At 38.9% G+C, this 19,993-nt stretch overlaps 1 protein-coding gene across 7 annotated transcripts in view; it reads left to right on the top strand.

Annotated features, from left to right (window-relative positions):
* The window catches only part of SMG1 (SMG1, nonsense mediated mRNA decay associated PI3K related kinase), a 108,671-nt gene that overhangs the window by 525 nt on the left and 88,153 nt on the right, over positions 1–19,993 (top strand). The gene's annotated exons all lie outside the window — the stretch shown is intronic.

Genomic DNA, 19,993 nt, shown 5'->3' with positions numbered 1-19,993 from the left:
CTCAATGCCTCTCCTCTCCCCGGGCTGGAGCCGAGACCCAGCGCGCCCGGCGGAGGACCGGCCTAGGAGTTGGGGTCAAGGGTGGCGAAGAAGGGCCTCGGTGGTGGGGACACATTTTAGTTCCCATCTTCTCCCCAATTTGGGGTGAGCGTGGGAGGACCCTGAGACTCCAGGACCCTTTCTGTACTTCCTTGGCCCCTCGCCCTCTCCGCGCCCATAGGAAAGACCTCCTTAATTGTGAGCTCTTCTGTGACACCCCCCCCCCACACCCCACGGGTTAATAATTTAAGGAACACCACCCAACTCGAAGGCTTTGCTCTGACTTCAGGCAGGGTAGCTGTGGGGCATGGGACGAGACCGGGAGTGCGCTAGTGAGGCCCACCAACTCTGGTCCTGGGAAATGAAGTTTTGGTGGAGAGCAGTGAACACCTGACCACTCACTCGGAGGAGCAGCGAATTGCCTCCTGTATGGAGGATTCGCTCGCAAACCGCTTTGGGGCCTAGCTGATGCTGAATATGTTAAATAGGAACATCCACTTCAATGTGGTGTCTTTCTGATTACTCGTGGGCAGTTGTGCTTAATTTAGTTAATTTGGGACTGATTGGTTGTTACCTCTCTTATTGAATTAAGTGCCTGTAATATTCAGAGACCAGTACTTAGAATTTAGCCCGGTGCCTGGAATTCCCTAAGTGTACGTATGCAGTATTTAAAGATTAGTTGATTCATGGAGCTTTCATACTTTGAAGCACACTTACGTTATGATTGTCCAGGAACTGGCCAAACACATGTAAGTTACCCAGGTTGTTGGGACAACTTTTGCTTCCTGATGGGAATTCCAACAGTGTTTGGGAAGAAATAACTGAGTAAGATGTTAGGGTGTAACATTTTAAGACTTGATAGAAAAATAAAAATAATCTTTTGGCTAATGGGTGGTATGCATCCTATTGCATTTAATATGCCTTACTAAATTGGGTGTCTGTTGAGAACTGATGAATATAACTAGCTGACTTTATTTATTTATTTTTTTTTATTTTATTTTTTTTTTAAAAATATATTTTATTAATTTTTTACAGAGAGGAAGGGAGAGGGATAGAGAGCCAGAAACATCAACGAGAGAGAAACATTGATCAGCTGCCTCCTGCACACTCCCCACTGGGGATGTGCCCGCAACCCAGGTACATGCCCTTGACCGGAATCGAACCCGGGACCCTTGAGTCCTCAGGCCGACGCTCTATCCACTGAGCCAAACCGGTTCTGGCAAACTAACTAGCTGACTTTAAAAGTCCATTTCTGAATCTGGAATTGAGATGTTATGTAGTTTTTAAAAAATTGAAAAAGTATAGCCAGGGAGGGTTTGTGAGTGCTTTAAATAAAATCAGTTGACTAAGTGTTTTTATCTGTAATTAACATTCTTAGTTGTTTTGTACTTTCATTGAAATGTGTGATTTTTTTTTTTGCATCTAAGGAATTGGATGATAAAATTTGACGTTTGAGAGCTCTTTGACAATGGATTTTTCAGTATTGTGGTCAGCATATATAAAATAATGTAATATCCCTTTAGAGGACTATATAAAATGCCCTTCTCAAAGAGTCCTAGAGCTTTTGGAAAAGAATAAATTGTAGCTTGTAATTCTAAATAAATGGATGAGCAGAGTTGCATCCACCTGATGGGGTCACCTGACTTTTATTTGACCAATATGAAGCAGAATAACTTACACAGTTATGGACTATGTACATGGATTATTAATATTATCCATGTTTTTTTTGTTTAAAGTTTTATTTCCTGGATATGTGGGGTGGGCGGGGGCAAGGCAGTGTATGCTTGCTTTCAAGCTATGCTCTGTAATAAATTCTCAGAACTTAGGCCTAGGTGGACAGATACTGTGAGATATACTTGATTACACAGAGGAACAGTTGGTTAGATGTTGGAAATACTTGACTTTTATGTAGAGGAGGGAACAGAGCAGTATGGACAATACACTGTAGCTTTATTTTCATGGTCATCTCAGTTGTTTTGTTCAATAGCCAATAAAAAACTTCATGTTTGCCAGGTCATAAATTTTCGTAAGTTAAATTTGAGGTTGTCCTGTCCCCACTTCACTTCAGGAAAGGTGACAGTCTCCAGTTAACTGACAGAATGGAGCTTGATCCCTCCCCCTTATTTAAATGGGGTTTTCTTTTTTCAGTAAATATTTTTTACTTTTTTATTTATTGATTGATTTTAGAGACAGGGAGACATCCATTTGTCAGTTTGTTGTCCCACTTATTTAAGAATTCATTGGTTGCTTCTTGTATGTGCCCTGCCTGGAGATTGAACCCACAACCTTGGCATATCGGGATGACACTCTAACCAACTGAGCTACTGGGCCAGGGCTTATTTTTCTAAACATCTTCAAATGCATGTAGATTCCTGTGGTTCATCTGAGTCACTTTGGTTTTTTAAAAGATTCTTTGCCTTTCTGTACCATTCCTCCTTTGCTTCATTTGGTTCTATTTCCCTAGATACAGGCTTTTGTCAGTCTGAAAACCGACTGTTGAGTCAATCATGGCCACACGCGCTACTTCACACATATTGACAGGAAGTGTTCCAGATGGCTGAAGAGACTAGTGTCATAGGGCATCAGAGCAAGCCCACCTTTGCTAGAAGCATACCTTCTGCAGAAAACATGTATCTAGCACTATAGTCTTCCTTTCCACTCACTGTACTCTCAAATAAGAGTGATTAGGCAAATATTTGTTTTTTTTAATCATTGCTGCTAGCCAAAGCTTTCACTTCACTTTATTTTGGGAAGTAATCTAGTACCAATCAAGATAGAGATCAGAATGATTTGTTTTTAAAATTAAATGTATAATTAGTTATTGTACATTTTAATATTCCAAATGACATGATTAATTTGACATTGAAGTCAAATATAGATTAGTTCAACAAGAGGAAGCACCCAGGTCAATGGAAAATAGATTTTACTTCTATACTTGGAAATCTTAAGGCTTGATTCGTTTAACAGATAGATAACTATGTGCCTTACAGTGCCCAGACTTGAGATCTTTCATAATTCTAAAAGGATGCAACTGTATATTAAAAATATCTTCAATTTTTGGTAAAATATAGAAAGATTAAAGTTCTCAAAAGTACAAATACCTTTATTCTCCATTGTCACAGACCAAAAGACAAGGAAGAATGCTGGGAAGATAGAAAAGCCAGAAACCAGTATATCTGACATTGTGAGAAGTTGGATTTTTGAAGTCAGAGCTGTCTATTCAGCCTTTTATGAGTCTGTACTGTCTAATATCCATAGATACATAATATAATAAACTACATGAGGGAAAAAATTAAGTTACGTATTTTATAACTACAGAGTATTAATAGGATTTAATGATTGCCAATTTTGTACCGCAGGTTTCCAGGCACACTGTTTTTCAGATAATTGTGTATGAGTGTTTAATTTTGGGAGGAAATATATTTTTTCCATTATGAAATAAAATATATGCCTTATGAAATAATTGGCAATTGTATGTTTAAATTGAACCTTAGTAGGTTAGTATGGCAGATAAGAAAGGAGTTTGTAAAAGGTAAAGCATTATATGGATATTAATTGTGATACAATTCTTGGTATAATTATTTCTATATGTGATTAACAGATTTTAAAACCTGGAGTCAGTGGAGGGAAAGCTATGGTTGAGTGGGGGGTGGGGAAGCAGTGGGGCTATGAAATTGATCTCTACTATTTTGACAGTAAATGGTGTGTGTGTGGGGGAAGGGGGGAGGAATCTTTAGATCCCAGAATTCTCAGTGGCACCCCCCCCCCGCCCCCCCAACTGAGGTATCTCTCCAGGACTTCAGTTGCTGTCTGTGGGTGCCCAGCCAGCCCTTTTGCGCCTCTGCCCCTCATACCAGTCTCTATGCGGTCTCCACCTTCTGTCCTCGGGTATCAGGGTTCTCTCCTGTGAGTTTTCTGGAAGCCTTTCCATATTTCAGTTGTAATTCCAGCTTGATCCTGGGAGCATGTCCGTGTAGCATCCACCTGCTCTGCCGCCATTTTTAATCTTGGGGGGCAGGAATCTTAAAACACACACACACACACACACACACACACACACACAGAAAGTAGGGAGATGGAAAAATGTAAGTTGTCCTTGCTAAAACATTTCTAGTTTGTTTAGGATAGTGTACTTGTGAGGAGTGATACAAATAAGAGATAAAGCTCAAGAGTTGGATTGGAACTGGATTGTAGGCCTTGAATCGTAGTTTAAGTTTATTTAGGAAACCATCAACCTTCTACCAGCAGGAAAGTGGTGTAATTTGGGAAGATTAAAATTTGGGGGGGGGGTGTGCTCTGACACTGAAGTAGGAGGTAATTAGAACACTCTGGACAAGACACTGCTAAGGACCTCAATATTCTGTTAATAATTTAAGATTTCCTGCCTTCACTGCCTGGCATATAGTAGCACTTGCTTATTTGCTTTTCTTTTCCTATTCTAACCACCTAAGATAAATCCCTGGGGCTCCTTATAGTGGACTTCCCTTTATGAAGTCACACAAGCTGTTGTTTATTTGGTTTCTCATATTATTATTTTGGTTATTTGTCTTTGTCTATCTTAAAGTTTTCTCAGAACCCATTTTATTTTGGGGACTACAAAATAAAACGCACACACCCTCTTATATAGAGGCCTAAAAGTAAGGATTGCAGACAGTTTGTGGTTTAATTCCTATATGAAACACTCCAGCTTTTACTACATTTTAATTTTTTAAAATGTAGAGTGTTTCTCATTAAGTTCCTATAGTTTTAGTTTTTTGATGTAGAGATGTTTGTGGTTTTTTAAAAATATTTTATTGATTTTTTTGCAGAGAGGAAGGGAGAGGGATAGAGAGTTAGAAACATTGATGAGAGAGAAACATCGATCAGCTGCCTCCTGCACACCTCCTACTGGGGATGTGCCCGCAACCAAGGTACATGCCCTTGACCGAAATCGAACCTGGAATTCCCCAGTCCGCAGGCCAACGCTCTATCCACTGAGCCAAACCAGTTAGGGCGAGATGTTTGTGTTTTTAAAATAGATCTACTCCATCTTATGTTAGTTGAGTATACTTTTTTTCCTTTTCTTTTTAATCCTCACCTGAGAATATTTTCTCCATTGATTTCTAGAGTTAGTGAAAGGAAGAGAGGAGGGGGTGCAGAGAGAGAAAGAAACATGGATGTGAGAGAGACATCATTTGGTTGCCTCCTGCATTCGCCCCTACCTGGGCTGGGGAACCTGCAACCAAGGTATGTGCCCTTGACTGGGAATTGAACTCCTAACACTTTGGTCCACGAGCCGATGCTCTAACCATTGAGCAACCGACCAGGGTGAGTGTACTTTCATTTGAATTTTTTAATTCCATTGTATTACTTTTTTAAGATAAAATTTACATATGTTTAGTCTTAATTTAAGTGTATTTTTTAAAAAAATATATTTCTTTATAGATTTCAGAGAGGAAGGGAGAGGGAGAGAGAGATAGAAACACCAGTGATGAGAGAGAATCATTGATCGGCTGCCTCCTGCACACTCCCCACTGGGGATCGAGCCCGCAACCCAGGCATGTGCCCTTACCCAGAATCTAACCCGGGACCCTTCAGTCCGCAGGCTGATGCTCTATCCATTGAGCCAAACCAGTTAGGGCTACATACCTACTCTTGTTAGCTCTTGTTTTTTATACTCTCAGCAATATAACCCTTAAGACTCCTACCCTGCTACCTCTGCCCTCAGTGATCCCTCTACTTTCTGATCTTGGACAGATCTACAATGAAAGCTAACTGTGCTTATCACTTCAATGATTGATCTCATGTTCCCCAATTAGTTTAAGTCCCTAAGGGCTGAGCCAGAGCCAGTTCTTCCCCTGCTTCTGTGTCTTCTTACCTAAAGCACTCTTCAAGCCTCATTTCTGCCCTATGGCCTTTGCATGTGCTGTTCTTGCTGCATGCTACTGCACAGCTTGCTCTTAGCATACTTGACCCTGGAGTACTCTCCTGCTCTCTCGGCCTAAATGTCATTCCTCAGTGAGAAGCAGCAGCATTCTCTAACATTTCACTGTGTATTCTTCCCCAATAAAATAGAACCTTCATTTGTGCATGCATCTTGTATAATCATTTTACCTCTGTATTCTTTCGTCTCTACTGTAGTGCATCAAGTAGTTTACACTTTATTTTGTGTATTTCTGTTTTCTTAAGTAAATACATGAAAATGGAATGCTGCAAGTTTGTTTCTGTAGAGTCAACTCTAGAGTTTATAACACTTAATGTAGGAGGCACATTGAGAGGAACATTTTTTGTACAGCAGCCCAGTTAGCCAGAGACAGCAACTTAAATAAGCTGATGGAACAGGTTCAAAGGAACAGCGTTCTAGTGGACTGAGGTGGCTAGATCTTTTATAGAAGAAAGAACATGGTCCTTTAAGATTTACAAGTTTTATCCATCTTGAAAAAAATACCTTGCTCTCATATTTAAAGTTCTTTTACACATTGTCTTATCCTGTATCTATTGAATCTGCTTGTACATTCTTTAAGCTAATCATTTAAAAGTTAAGTGCTGAGTTGAGCTTTCTGGCTTTCTATCAGAATTACTTGAGGAAACAAAACTTGCCAGTTGTATGCCTGCTGAGTGGGGAATGACTGAAACCCACAATTTTCAGATTCAACAGATTTCTAAACAGTAAATTACTTCTCTTATATTAATTTTTTATATTCTTTCAAAAAAGGAAATTATAGTCCTTTTAGAAATTATTGCTTTGGAGGTTATGGTTGTTATTCATATTATTATTCAGAGTATGTCTAGGACCTCATGTATAGTTGAAAACCTTTCACAGACTTTTTGTATTAATTATTTAAAAATATTTTTTTCAGAGGGGTTTCTGGTATCAGAATTGTAGACTTTTTTTGGTATGGAACTTCCTAAGTTATGCTTTTTCTTTGGTTATATATAAGAGAGGCACTACTTTTTCCCTTTACCTTACCCTTTTTATTGTAATAAAGAACCAAAATTATTAATGGCTCTGCAGTGGCTTGAGGTAATTGTATACTAATGTATGTCTACAGATTTTTAAAAATTGTTAAACTACATATTTACTACATCTTTATTTACATTATTTATTTTTACTGTATCCAGTATGTTAATGCCTTTTCTGTTGATTAGGAAAAAGGCTCCACTAGTACATACATACTGGATTTTATAACAAACATAGGTTAGTTTTTTCCTTCATATTTGATAGTATTGGCAACATTTTATTTTATTTTTTTACTGAATTAAAATTTTTCCTCTTTTAAATTTATTAATTGAAAATGTGTCTTTCTTCTTTAGCATTTTAATCTTGTGATTTTAAAAGAATTGTGTTATGTGCGTTTGAAATTTTAACTTTCATCTTGAAATTTTTATTTCTTTGAAGCAATCCATGACTCCTGCTATTCATCCTCTTCAGGGTCTCCTTGGTTTATATTCCTGATAATATGAACCCTGGAATGTCTTGTCTGAAATGTCACACATTCTTTATTTCCAAATTCCTTGTTTTCATTCTAACCCTGGAAATTCAGATTCATTACCCTAATGGCAGATTCTATGATAGTGTGCTGCTAAAAAAAAAATAATAATACCTTTTCTTCCACCTTCTAAATTCTTCTAGCTGGGCTAATAACCAAATTAATAGAGACAGGATAACGGGAGAAAATCAAATTTCAGTGTATGCTCATGGAGAATTAACATGAGAATTCACATAAGCATGAAAATTCCAAAGACAGTTTGGCAAAATTGGGTGTATATATTTCTTTTTGGGCAAAGGAGAAGGGGATGGTTAGTGATGGGATTTTAAAGGAAGAAGGCAATTTATAGGTAGTTGAGAAAGAGCTGAACATACTGCAGGTAAATTCTTGCTTCAGTGGGACACAGGGGTATTTAGCTAACCCCTGCTTGGTGCCTTCTATCTTAATTCAAATTAAGCTAAGGTGAATAAGCTAAGGTTTCTTTCCTGGAGAAGATTTTTCCATCTGAATCTTTTGGGCAGGAAGGTGGGAGGGTCTTTTGTTTCCTAATAACCAGCTTAAAATCAATATCCCAAAAGGCAGGACTTTCGTCCCCTTCATTGGCTTCCTGAGATTTGCCAGAATTTAGATAGAAAATCCTATTAATTTGAGGAAAGATGTAAAACTTTGTTATCTCTATAGAATTGGACTGTTTTCTGATTAGATGATTAAAAAGATCCAAAGATGATCAGTATCATATAATGTGGCACAGTTGAATTAATATATATTTAATAGGAAAGAGAACACATCCTGGATTTTCTTTCCTAACACTCTGGTTGTTTTCCTTGCCTGTCCTTATATTCTTTGGATAAATGTGAAGAAAAGTGAAAATGTAGCAGGTTTCCCAGAGCAGGACTATATATACAACTTGAGATTTAGTGTTTATTTATTAGTTGGGTTTAAAGGAATCCGAAGACACGGTTTGTATTGTTTTTGAAGGGTTTGAGTTAGAATTCTGTTAAAAGTGATTAATTCTATCATTATTTGAAATATTGATAACATTTTAATATGTGATATCTTGTCCCTTTTTGGAAAATATTGAAATTAAAAATTAATTTAGGCTTGCATATGAGCATAACCAATGGACACAGACAGTAAGGGAGTGAGGGCATGTGCTGGGGGGTGGGAGCAGCTAGGGAGAGTTGCGGGGGAAGGAGACTTATGTAATACTTTAAACAATAAAGAATTTAAATTTTAAAAATCCAATGTTCTAAAAAATTTAAAAAATTAATTAGGCTTAATGTGAAGGATTATCAGTTGATTGACTCTAAGACAAAGCTTTGTAAAAGAAGCCTTTTATTTAAAGTGGCCTATCTTGTATAGTTACTATAATGCTAATATTTCCTGCATTTTTATTGTAATCTTACTAAGGATATAAAAATTACACCAACAGTGCTGTTCTCCCCACTCTTTTAGTCCATTTAAAAATTTTCTGCTTGTTTTCTTAGTAGAATTGCATTGGAGAAGATAGAAACTAGGGTGTTTCAGATTCCTCTTTAAGGTTTACTTAGTTTTAAGAATGTGTGCATTTTTAATATTGATCCTTCACAAATATTTACCTTAGTAGAGGCTGGTGTCATGTAAATAGCAGTGGGCCAAGAATGGGATGACAAAGGTCTTTTGTACTGTCCCTCTGAGGAGATCATTCTTGCCTTCCTAAGATGTAGGGTTAGAGCTGGTTAAAGAGAAGTTGGGGACCTTACTTTCGAAACTGTTAAAGTGCTACACAGATGCTACTTATAGTGCTATGTCTGAAACAGATGTTGGAACTTTTTCTCTTGTCTCTTCCTCAAAAAGTTTTAGAATTATCTACACCGGTACACACACTCTAGTTCAAATTTCATTTTTCTCTTCTAGAGTGATTGTGTATGGGTGTGTGTTTAGTAACTTATAAAAATTTCATAAAGGCCCTGGCCGGCGTGGCTCAGTGGTTGAGCATTGACCTGTGAACCAGGTGAAGGGCACATGCCCGGGTTCCGGGCTCGATTTCCAGTGTGGGGCATGCAGGAGGCCGATCCATGATTCTCTCCCATCATAGACATTTCTCTCTCTCCCTTCCTCTCTGAAATCAATAAAAATTATTTAAAAAAGATTTCATAAAGGGTATTTATGTCAGAGTATATATGAGTGGAAGCTCATAATTGTTAAGTTTTTGTTAAGTATGGCATATGACATTTGTAACATTGTTCATATTCATACTTAAAAAGTATGTTGGTGGAGATGCAGTTAATTGCTCTCCAGTATAGTAGTGGTGTTCTTTCTACATTTTCTACTGTGCTTTCATTAGCCTAAAAACCTGTTTCAAGTGGCCCATGAGGAATTTGACTATAGATCGCCATCATTCTTTTTTTTTTTTTTTGTATTTTTTTATTTATTCACATGTTAAGAACTTGACACCAATTGAAATTGTGACCTAGGAAATATGATCTTTGTGAGTACATATATTGGAGGGCAGGTACAAATGGAATTAAATAGAGAAAGGGTAGGTTATAAGGTAGTTTGTATCTTTCCTAACTTTTTTATATCATGGGAATTTTTTTAAAATAAATCTTTATTCAGATTATTACAGTTGTTCCTCTTTTCCCCTCCATAGCTCCTCTCCACCCTGTTCCCACCCCACCTCCTTCCCTTACCCCCCTCACTGTCTTTGTCCATAGGTGTACGATTTTTGTCCAGTCTCCTCCTGCACCCCCACACCTCCTTCCCCCTGAGAATTGTCAGTCCACTCCCTTTCTATGCCCCTGATCCTATTCTATTCACCAGTTTATTCTGTTCGACAGATTTTTTATTCACTTGATTTTTAGATTCACTTGTTGATAGATTGTATTTGCTGTCACTTTGTTGTTCATAATTTTTATCTTTACCTTTTTCTTCTTCCTCTTCTTAAAGAATACCCTTCAGCATTTCATGTAATACTGGTTTGGCGGTGATGAACTCCTTTAGCTTTTTCTTATCTGTGAAGCTCTTTATCTGATCTTCAATTCTAAATGATAGCTTTGCTGGGTAGAATAATCTTGGTTGTAGGTTCTTGCTATTCATCACTTTGACTATTTCTTGCCACTCCCTTCTGGCCTGCATAGTTTCTGTAGGTACTCCCTTGTAGGTAACTGACTTTCTCTTGCTGCTTTTAAGATTCTCTCTTTGTCTTTTGCTCTTGGCATTTTAATTATGATGTGTCTTGGTGTGGTCCTCTTTGGATTCCTTTTGTTTGGGGTTCTATGCGCTTCCTGGACTTGTAAGTCTATTTCTTTTACCAGGTAGGGGAAGTTTTCTGTAATTATTTCTTCAAATAGGTTTTTAATATCTTGTTCTCTCTCTTCTTCTGGCACCCCTATAATTTGGATGTTGGTGCTCTTGAAGCTGTCCCAGAGGCTCCTTACACTATCTTTGTGTTTTTGGATTCTTTTTTCATTTTGCTTTTCCGGTTGGGTGTTTTTTGCTTCTTCGTATTTCAAATCTTTGACTTGATTCTTGGGATCCTCTAGTCTGCTGTTGGATCTCTGTATATTCTTCTTTATTTCAGTCAGTGTATGCTTAATTTCTAATTGGTCCTTTTTCATATCCTTGAGGGTCTCACTATATTTCTCTGAGGTTTCTAGAAGATTCTTGAGTAACCTTATAACCGTGGTTTTGAACTCTATATCCAGTAGTTTGCTTTCCTCCATTTCTGTCATTTGTGACCTGTTTCTTTGTCTCTGCATTTTTTATGCTTCCCTGTGTTGGTAGAGTGGCTTTGTGTGCTAGGTGTCCTATAGGGCCCAGTGGCTCAGTCTCCTTACTTACCTGAGGTGGACACTCTTGGTGCACCCCTTTGTGGGCTGTGTGCACAGTTTTGTTGTAGTTAAGCCTTGATTGCTGTTGGTATCACTGATAGGAATTGATCTCCAGGCCAGTTGGCTGTGGGGACCAGCTGTGTCTACAATGGGAGAACTTCTGTGCTGGAGACACCCTTATGGGGCAGGACTTGCTTCAATGGGGCTTTGGCGCTCACTCAGTCTGCCCAGGTTTTTAGGCGGAGTAAGGCCAGGCCATTCATATGCAAAAGCCTCTGCGCACAGCTTGGGTGGGGTTGTAAATTGGGTGGGGCGGGGTCTCAGGGAATCACCAGGGTGGAGCAAACCGAAATGGCTGCCAGTCTGCTCTGCCTCGGAAAGGTCCCGGGGTCTGTGTCCCGTGGCCCGGCCCATGCAGGAACAATGACCGCTGCAAGCACCTCTGCGAGAAAGCCGCCCTCACGTTCCGGCCCGATGCCAGACAGTCTGGTTTCTCTTCATATGAGTCTGGGTCCCCAGATTCTCACCCGGAACTGGAGTTCAGAGCAGTTGGGAGCTTGTATCTCCCTCCCAATTGAAAAAGACAACAACGAATCCAGCTGCCAGCCTCCGCGCATGCCTCCCTACCTCCACACCTCCTGCTGGACTCAATGCGCTTTTCTCTTTCCTTCTAGTTGTAGAATTTCCACTCAACCAGCCTTCCCGTGGTTCTGGATGATATTTGTTTTGTCTTTTAGTTGTAATTTTAATGTGGTTGTGCACGGCAGCAAATTCAGGTGTTTACCTATGCTGCCATCTTGGTTCCCCGAAAACTAATTCTTACAAGAATACCACTTGAATGCTACATTGCTCTCCCCCAGTCTAGTATGTGTGTACGTTTGTTTTTAAAGGGAGTAAGTAAGGAGATGGATCCATGGGATCATGGAAAAGGTATACTCTGCCAGTGCAATAGTTTGAAGTATTACTTAAAAAACACCACCACCCCACATGTATCCTCTAAACAAATAGGAATTAATGAGATTTCATATTATTATAAGACTATATAGTAGTATATATAGTATTAAGCTATCATGAGATTTTGGTACTTTTTTATTTTAATCCTCACCTGAAGATATTTTTCGCATTGATTTATATATAGAAGGTTGGGGAGAGAGAGAGAGAGAGGGACAGAGAGAGAGAGAGAGAGAGAGAGACAGAGAGAGAGAGAGAGAGACAGAGAGAGAAACATAGATGTGAGAGAGACACATCTATTGGTTGCCTCCTGCATGTGCCCTGACTGGGGCCAGGATCAAACCTGCAACCCATGTAAGTGCCCTTGACTGAGACTCAAACCCTCATTTCTTCAGTGCAAGGGTCGATGCTCTAACCAGCCTGCAACACTGGCCAGAATGAGATTTTGGTGCTATTTTAAATTATGGCACTATAGATTGATTCAAGATGAGTAAATGATGTTTCCTAAGGAACTTTCTATCTAGAAACTTTGATTGTTTTTCTCTTGTTGTAAAAGGAAATTTTAAAAGGTTCTTATTTTAAACCACATAAATCAATCTGATTAAACTGTGTTTTGTATATCGTATAACAAAAGAAAATGATAGGATTCATATAGATCTTGTGGGCTTAAAATGGCCTACGTGATAATTTCGAAGTGATGATTTTGAACTGTTCCATAGCTTTCTTAAACTTAAGACTAATTACTTTAAATGCCTCAGTATGTTTCTAGCTTCTGTTGAGCAGAATGGGAGCATTGTTTCTTGGCTCTTGGTTGCTGCTTACTTGTATATTTCAATAACTACAGAAACTGTCTTCATTTATTACATTTTCCTATAGTTAGAATAGTGTGATTATTCTGAAAAGTATCTTTCCTATTAGATTTAGGAGACCATATCTTCTGAGATTTATCTACGAGACATTTTTATTTCTTTATGTTTTAGTAGTAGGAAATGGTTATTTCAAGAGCACCTCTTAAAAGAAATTCCAATGCTTAAGTAGGAGGAATTACCATACATATTTTACCTTTGATTATAGATAGTATGTTTCTTTACCAGTTTGCTGTTTAACAGCATATTTCCTACCTCAAGATACCTAAGGACATAGGTCCTGTAGGAGTTATTGAGGATGTTGAAAGGAGTCAGAGTCCATTTAAAAATCCAATTACTGTCTTAGTATAAATACACTAATTAGTAGAGTTAGAAACCAAGGGTGTTTTAGATTTTTTCCTAAGGTATATTTATTTTTTAAGAAAGTTGTGGTGGGGGTCATGTGTAATTTGAAAATTCCCTAAAGATATTTCTAATAATGTGCTCATCTTTGTTGAGAATCACTGTTACGGAATTTGAAATTCAGTTAAATGTCTTTTCTATATTTGTCATTATTTAACATGTGTTACATGTTAAGGGATGCATGCTAGAATATTGCTCTTATTAATGCCCCAAAACCTTGACTGTGCCCAAGATTTGTAGGGTGTACTATACCTTTGTGGCAATGTAGTGCCTAGCTTGCTATTAGTTTTCTTTAAAAGTGCCTATGTCTGAATTGCATGATATTTGTTTTTTCTTAATGTGCTACGAGTGATTTTTGGAACCACATTTTTCTGATCACTCTCACCTGTAAAAAAAAAAAGAGGTAATATTATCTGTTACACAATACATTTATTTTTAAAGGTGCACACAGTGCTTTTTAAGATTATCATTTACTATTATCATTTAATCCTCACCCGATAGAAACATCTATTGATTGCCTCCCTCCCACACATGCCCTGAAACCATAACCTAAATATGTGCCCTGACTGGAAATTGAACCAGCCACTTTTTGGTGCACAGGACGAGCCACCCAGCCAGGGCTTTAAGATTCGTTTTAAAGAGGAGATTTAAAATATGTAATTGTTAGAGAATCTCACATGCATGTAAGTCCCATGGGGATATGCTTGAGTCTGTTTTCTAGAGGAATTTTATCAGAATAATTCTATAGTCATCATTTGACTGTTTTCAGGGCTTTTTAAAGGTAGTTGTATATACTATCCTACATAATAAAAGCCTAATATGCTAAGGCTGCTCAACCGCTCGCTATGATGTGCACAGACCACCAGGGGGCAGACAGTTGACAGGTCGATCAGTCGCCATGATGTGCACTGACTACCAGAGGGCAGACGCTCTGACTGGTAGGTTAGCTAGCTGTTGGGGTCCAGCCGATCTTGACTGAGCAGGATGGGCCGGAAACACCCTGGAGCCTTCCCATGGTCCCTCCTGGCTGGCCAACCTCCCGCATCTCTCCCTGCCCCGATTGTGCACCAGTGGGGTCCCTTGGCCTGGCCTGTGCCCTCTCGCAATCTGGGACCCCTCGGAGGATGTCGGAGAGCCGGTTTTGGCCTGATCCTGCAGGCTAGGCCAGGGGTGGGCAAACTTTTTGACTCGAGGGCCACAATGGGTTCTTAAACTGGACCGGAGGGCCGGAACAAAAGCATGGATGGAGTGTTTGTGTGAACTAATATAAATTCAAAGTAAACATCATTACATAAAAGGGTACGGTCTTTTTTTTTTTTTTTAGTTTTATTCATTTCAAACGGGCCGGATTCGGCCCGCGGGCCGTAGTTTGCCCACGGCTGGGCTAGGCCAAGGGACCCCACTGGTGCACAAATTCGTGCACCGGGCCTCTAGTTTCTTGCCTTTTCCTTGATTCTAGAGTCCCAGTCTGGTTTCAAGATTCATTCTTTTAGGATTCCAGTAGTGCAAGCATGTCAAACATGCTTGCTGTAGTGTATATAGCTCTTAGTGATTCTTGATTTCCTCTGTCCTTAAGGTGTTTGGCTTTAACTGAAGAGCCTGGCTTTCGTCTTTTTATTCTTCCTGTGCTAGGAGGTCATGGAATAAGAGATTTCCTTTCAATCTTGGCCATTTCCCAGCTGAAATGGATGTTTCTAAAGTACTTCCAGGACTTGCAGACAAAAGGGGAAGATAAGCAATGCAAAAGGGACCTTAAGCAAGGTTTCCTTTTGTTAAATACTGAACATTGAATTCACATTTGTATTGGAGATAAAAAGCATACAAGATTTTATAACTACCAATATACTTGATACTTAGTAAGATACAAATTTATGCCAGTTGAGGTTCAGGACTTCAGAATACTTAAATTAGCAATGGATTTCATATCTCTGTCTTAGCCAATGATTTTCTGATTTTACCAGCCTTAGTGCTTTGACTCTAAATTTTTTGCATTGTCTCAGTTGTTAGTTAATAAGACTTCAGCTACAATTTTGAAAGCTTATCAAAATGGGTAAGCAATAAAATATGGTGCATTTCTTTTTTAAAAATTAAGTGCTAGCCCCGGCTGGTGTGGCTCAGTTGGTTTGGCCTCTTCCTGTGCATCAATGGGTTGCCAGTTGATCTCCAGTCCAGCCACTTGCCTGGTTTGTGGGCTTGATGGCTGGTTGCGCGCTTGATGCCCGTTGGGGGAAGGCAGTGGATCTATGTTTCACTCTCATGTCAATGTTTCTCTCTCTCCCCCCCCCTCCTTTCTCTAAAAATCAAATAAATAAAATTTAATTAAGAAAAATAAAATAAAATTAAGTCCTAAAAGACTGTGAGATATTTCTTGGGCATTGATACAGAGTAAAATTTCTTCTTATGCTATAAATTTAAAACTTATTATCAATATAGGTAAGAGTTGTCTTTCACTGGTATACGTGCACTGTTTTGTTTCTTTGTCTGTCTTGGCTAAGATAATCCTTTTCAAGCTGTAAATTCTAGATCTTCTTATAACTGATTAATTAATTCAGACACTAACAGTCTTTAGTTTCATTGGAAAGCACAGTGACTTTAAGCCAGTGCTGTTATCTTTATGCTTTTCCATTTAGAATGGCTAAATATGGTAGGCAATACAAGACATGAAATACTGAATTATTAAAAATAAATCAAGTTGCCGAAACCGGCTTGGCTCAGTGGATAGAGCGTCGGCGTGCGGACTGAAAGGTCCCGGGTTCGATTCCGGTCAAGGGCATGTACCTGGGTTGCGGGCACATCCCCAGTAGGAGATGTGCAGGAGGCGGCTGATCGATGTTTCTCTCTCATCGATGTTTCTAACTCTCTCCCTTCCTCTCTGTAAAAATCAATAAAATATATTTTTTAAAAAAATCAAGTCTTTTACTTTTATACCTTTACTGTAAAGAAATGTATTTCCTTTAAAGTTAGGTTTATTGAGGTACAATTTATATGCTGTGTAGTTCTTTGAGTTTTAACAAATGTATATAGTATTGCCCTGGCCGGTTTGGTTCAGTGGATAGAGCATCAGCCTGTGGACTGAAGGGTCCCAGGTTTGATTCCAGTCAAGGGCACATGTCTGGGTTGTGGGCTTGATCCCCAGTAGGGGCATGCAAGGGGTAGCCAATCAGTGATTCTCATCATTGATGTTTCTATCTCTCCCTCTCCCTTCCTCTCTGAAATCAATAAAAATAAGAAAATATATTTTAAAAAATGTATATAGTATTGTAACCATGACTACTATAATTAAGCTATAGCAGCAGTTTTCAACCGGCGTGCCACAAGAATTTTTAAAACATGCAATACCTGATTATTTAGTCAGGGGCACTGACCTCTTTTCCCTTAGACTGTCAACAATAGCCTTTCAATGTGAATGAATAAAAATTATGTCTTTTTTGGGTATTTTTTTGTCAGATTGACAAAAAGTATATTTTTTGGTGTGTTGTAGAATTTTATTAATTAGTTTATGTGTGCCATAAAAGGTTGAAAATCGCTATAGAACAGTTCCATTATCCCCCCAAATTTCCTTGTGCCTCTTTTTAGTCAACTTCTACTCCCACCCCTTGGTAACCAATGGTCTTTTCTCCCCTATAATTTATCTTTTCAAGAGTATCATAAGTTCTTTAAATTGTGGTAAAATGAATGTAAAATTTGCTATCTTATAATTTAGTGTTATTGAGTACATTTATGATGTGCAACCATCACCACTATCAAGTTCCAGAACTTTCCATCACTCTAAATGGGAAACTTGTACCCATTAAACAGTCACTGCATTCTCCCCTCTTCCTAGCCCCTAGCAACCACAAGCCTACTTTCTTTATGGATTTGCCTGTTGTGTATATTTCATATAGCCTTTTGTGTCTGGCCTGTTGCTTAGCATGATCTTTTCAAGGTTCATCCATATTGTAGCAGGTATCAGTACTTTATTCCTTTTTATGGTTGAATAATATTCCATTGCATAGATATATCACTTTTGTTCATCCATTCATCCTTTGATGACATTTAGGTTTCTGCCTTTTGGCTATTGTGAATAGTGTTTTGGTGACATTTGCATACAAGTTTTTGTTTGGACACCTGTTTTTAGTTCTTTTGGGCATATACCTAGGAGTGGAATTGCTGGGTCATATGATAATTCTATATTTAACTTTTTGAGGAACTGCCAAACTTTTCTAGAGTGGTTGTGCCATTTTACATTCCCACCAGTAATGTATAAGGGTTCAATTTATGGCTATCCTAGTGAGTGTGGTTTGTCATTATGGTTTTGATTTGCATTTCTCTAGTCACTAATAAAGTTGAACAACTTTTCATGTGCTTAGTGGCCTTTTGTATATTTTTGGAGAAGTATTTTTATTCAAGCATTTTGTCTATTTTTAGATTGGAGTGTTTGTCTTTTTTGTTGAATTATAGAAATGCTTTATATATACTAGATTCTTATGAGATACATGATTTGCAAATATTTCCTCTGATTTTGTGAGTTGTCTTTTCACTCTCTTAATAGTGTCCTTTGATGCACAAAAATAAATAAGGTTTAAAAAATGTATATTGAGTAGATAAATTCAGAATTTATAATAATAAAAGCATAATATGCTAATTAGGCTGGTCGACCTTCTGGATGAAGCCGGGGCTGCGAGGGAAGCCTGGGTCCCGGGTGCCTGCCGTGGCCGGAGGGAAGCCCAGGTCCTGGGGGCAGAGGGAAGGCGGTGCCAGCAGCCGGGGGAAGGAAGGCCTACTCTTGCACGAATTTCATGCATCAGGCCTCTAGTTTAAATATATTGCTGAAGCCAGCCCCTTTTATTGCTGGCTTCTTTTTTTGTGTTCAGAAAAATTACTCTTAAGATCATATGCATAGACCAAATTTTAGTTATGGAAATATTAACTTAGAAGATAAAATTTTTACTTAATGTAAACAATGACAATGTTCATCTTCTAATTGGTTGCCCTCCCCTCTGCATGTAGCAACCACTATTTGTTCTCTTTTCCCTGTGAATGGTGTGTGGTATAAGTTAGTACCTCCTGCCTTCAATACTAACATCTCAAACAAATGAGGAAATTAAAGCTAGTATACAACTAGTAAATTACAATCTACTGTTGTACATGCTTTTTGAGTGCTATAAGAGTTTAAAGGATGAGCTGAACAATGGGCTTTTTCCCCCTAAAATCACAGCATTTTATACTCCTAACTAGAGGCCTGGTTCACGAAATTCGTGCACTCGGGTGGGGGAGGGGTCCCTCACCCCGGCCTGCACCCTCTCGCAGTCCCGGAGTCCCCGGGGGATGTCCGACTGATGGCTCATGGGGAGCGGGCCTAAGCCGTTAGTCAGGCATCCTTAGTACTGCTGTGGAATACTGCGTTGAGCATCTGCCCCCTGGTGGTTAGTGTGCGTCATAGTGACTGGTCATTCTGCTGTTTGGTTGATTTGCATATTAGCCTTTTATTATATAGGGTTGGAACTTATATTGACTTACAATTTTTTTCTTTCTAGATTGTAAATTAACAGAGGGTCTCAGTTCACCATTTGGAGTTGCTAACTCTTGATTAATGCCCTTGTAGTATATGATCAAGAAAGTATTGTTGATTTTAATAAAACATTTTGGAGAGGAAGTGTGGGTTGAAGGTTGAATCGTGAAGAAAAGTTAGTATAATCTTGAAGAAATACAGAGTAAAACATCCCATAAGCCAAAGGGTTAGGTTAGGGGACTGCATTCCATGGTCAAGAGAAAAGCCTCAATTATGAGAATAGGCAATCATTTAGTCAACAAGTAATTTATATGCCATCTAGTCAACGGATATAGTGATAAGCAAAATTAGTGGGCCCCTGCCCTTCTGATATTTATAATCTCCTGGCAGAACATAGTTTTGTTTTGTTTTATTAATCCTCGTCCGAGGATATTTTTCCATTGATTTTTAGGGATAGTGGAAGAGAGGGAAAGACAGAGAGAAGCATCAATGTGAGAGAAATCAATTGGTTGCCTCCTGCTAGAGCCCCGACCAGGGCCTGGGCCAGGGAGGAGCCTGTAACCGAGGTCCGTGCCCTTGACACGAAACCGGGAATCAAAACCGGGACCCTTTGGTCCACAGGCTGACGCTCTATTCACTGAGCAAAACTGGCTAGGGCCGAACATAGTTTTAAATAAGTTTTTCAAATATTGTAAGAGCTAAGGAAACTATTAGGTTCTCTGCAGCACATGTATATAGGCAGGGACTCCTAGCCTGTTCCAGGGGAATCAGAAACTTTCCAAAGGATAGCTGAAGCTTGAAGGATAAAGAGAAATTAGGTAGGGTTTGCGAGGGATCAGGACAGGCTGTTCCAGGCAGACAGGGGCTGAGCAAGGTGGTTCTTTCCATGGCACTGAATGATTAGGATGATGGGAGTATGGAGTGTACAGTATAAGGGTTGGTTGGTAGAAACTTAGCTTAAAA

Source organism: Myotis lucifugus, unplaced genomic scaffold (genome assembly GCF_000147115.1).
Source record: "Myotis lucifugus unplaced genomic scaffold, Myoluc2.0 scaffold_324, whole genome shotgun sequence".
NCBI lineage: Eukaryota > Metazoa > Chordata > Mammalia > Chiroptera > Vespertilionidae > Myotis > Myotis lucifugus.
The sequence above is the reverse complement of the archived record's forward strand: the minus strand, read 5'-3'. Positions and strand labels throughout refer to the sequence as shown.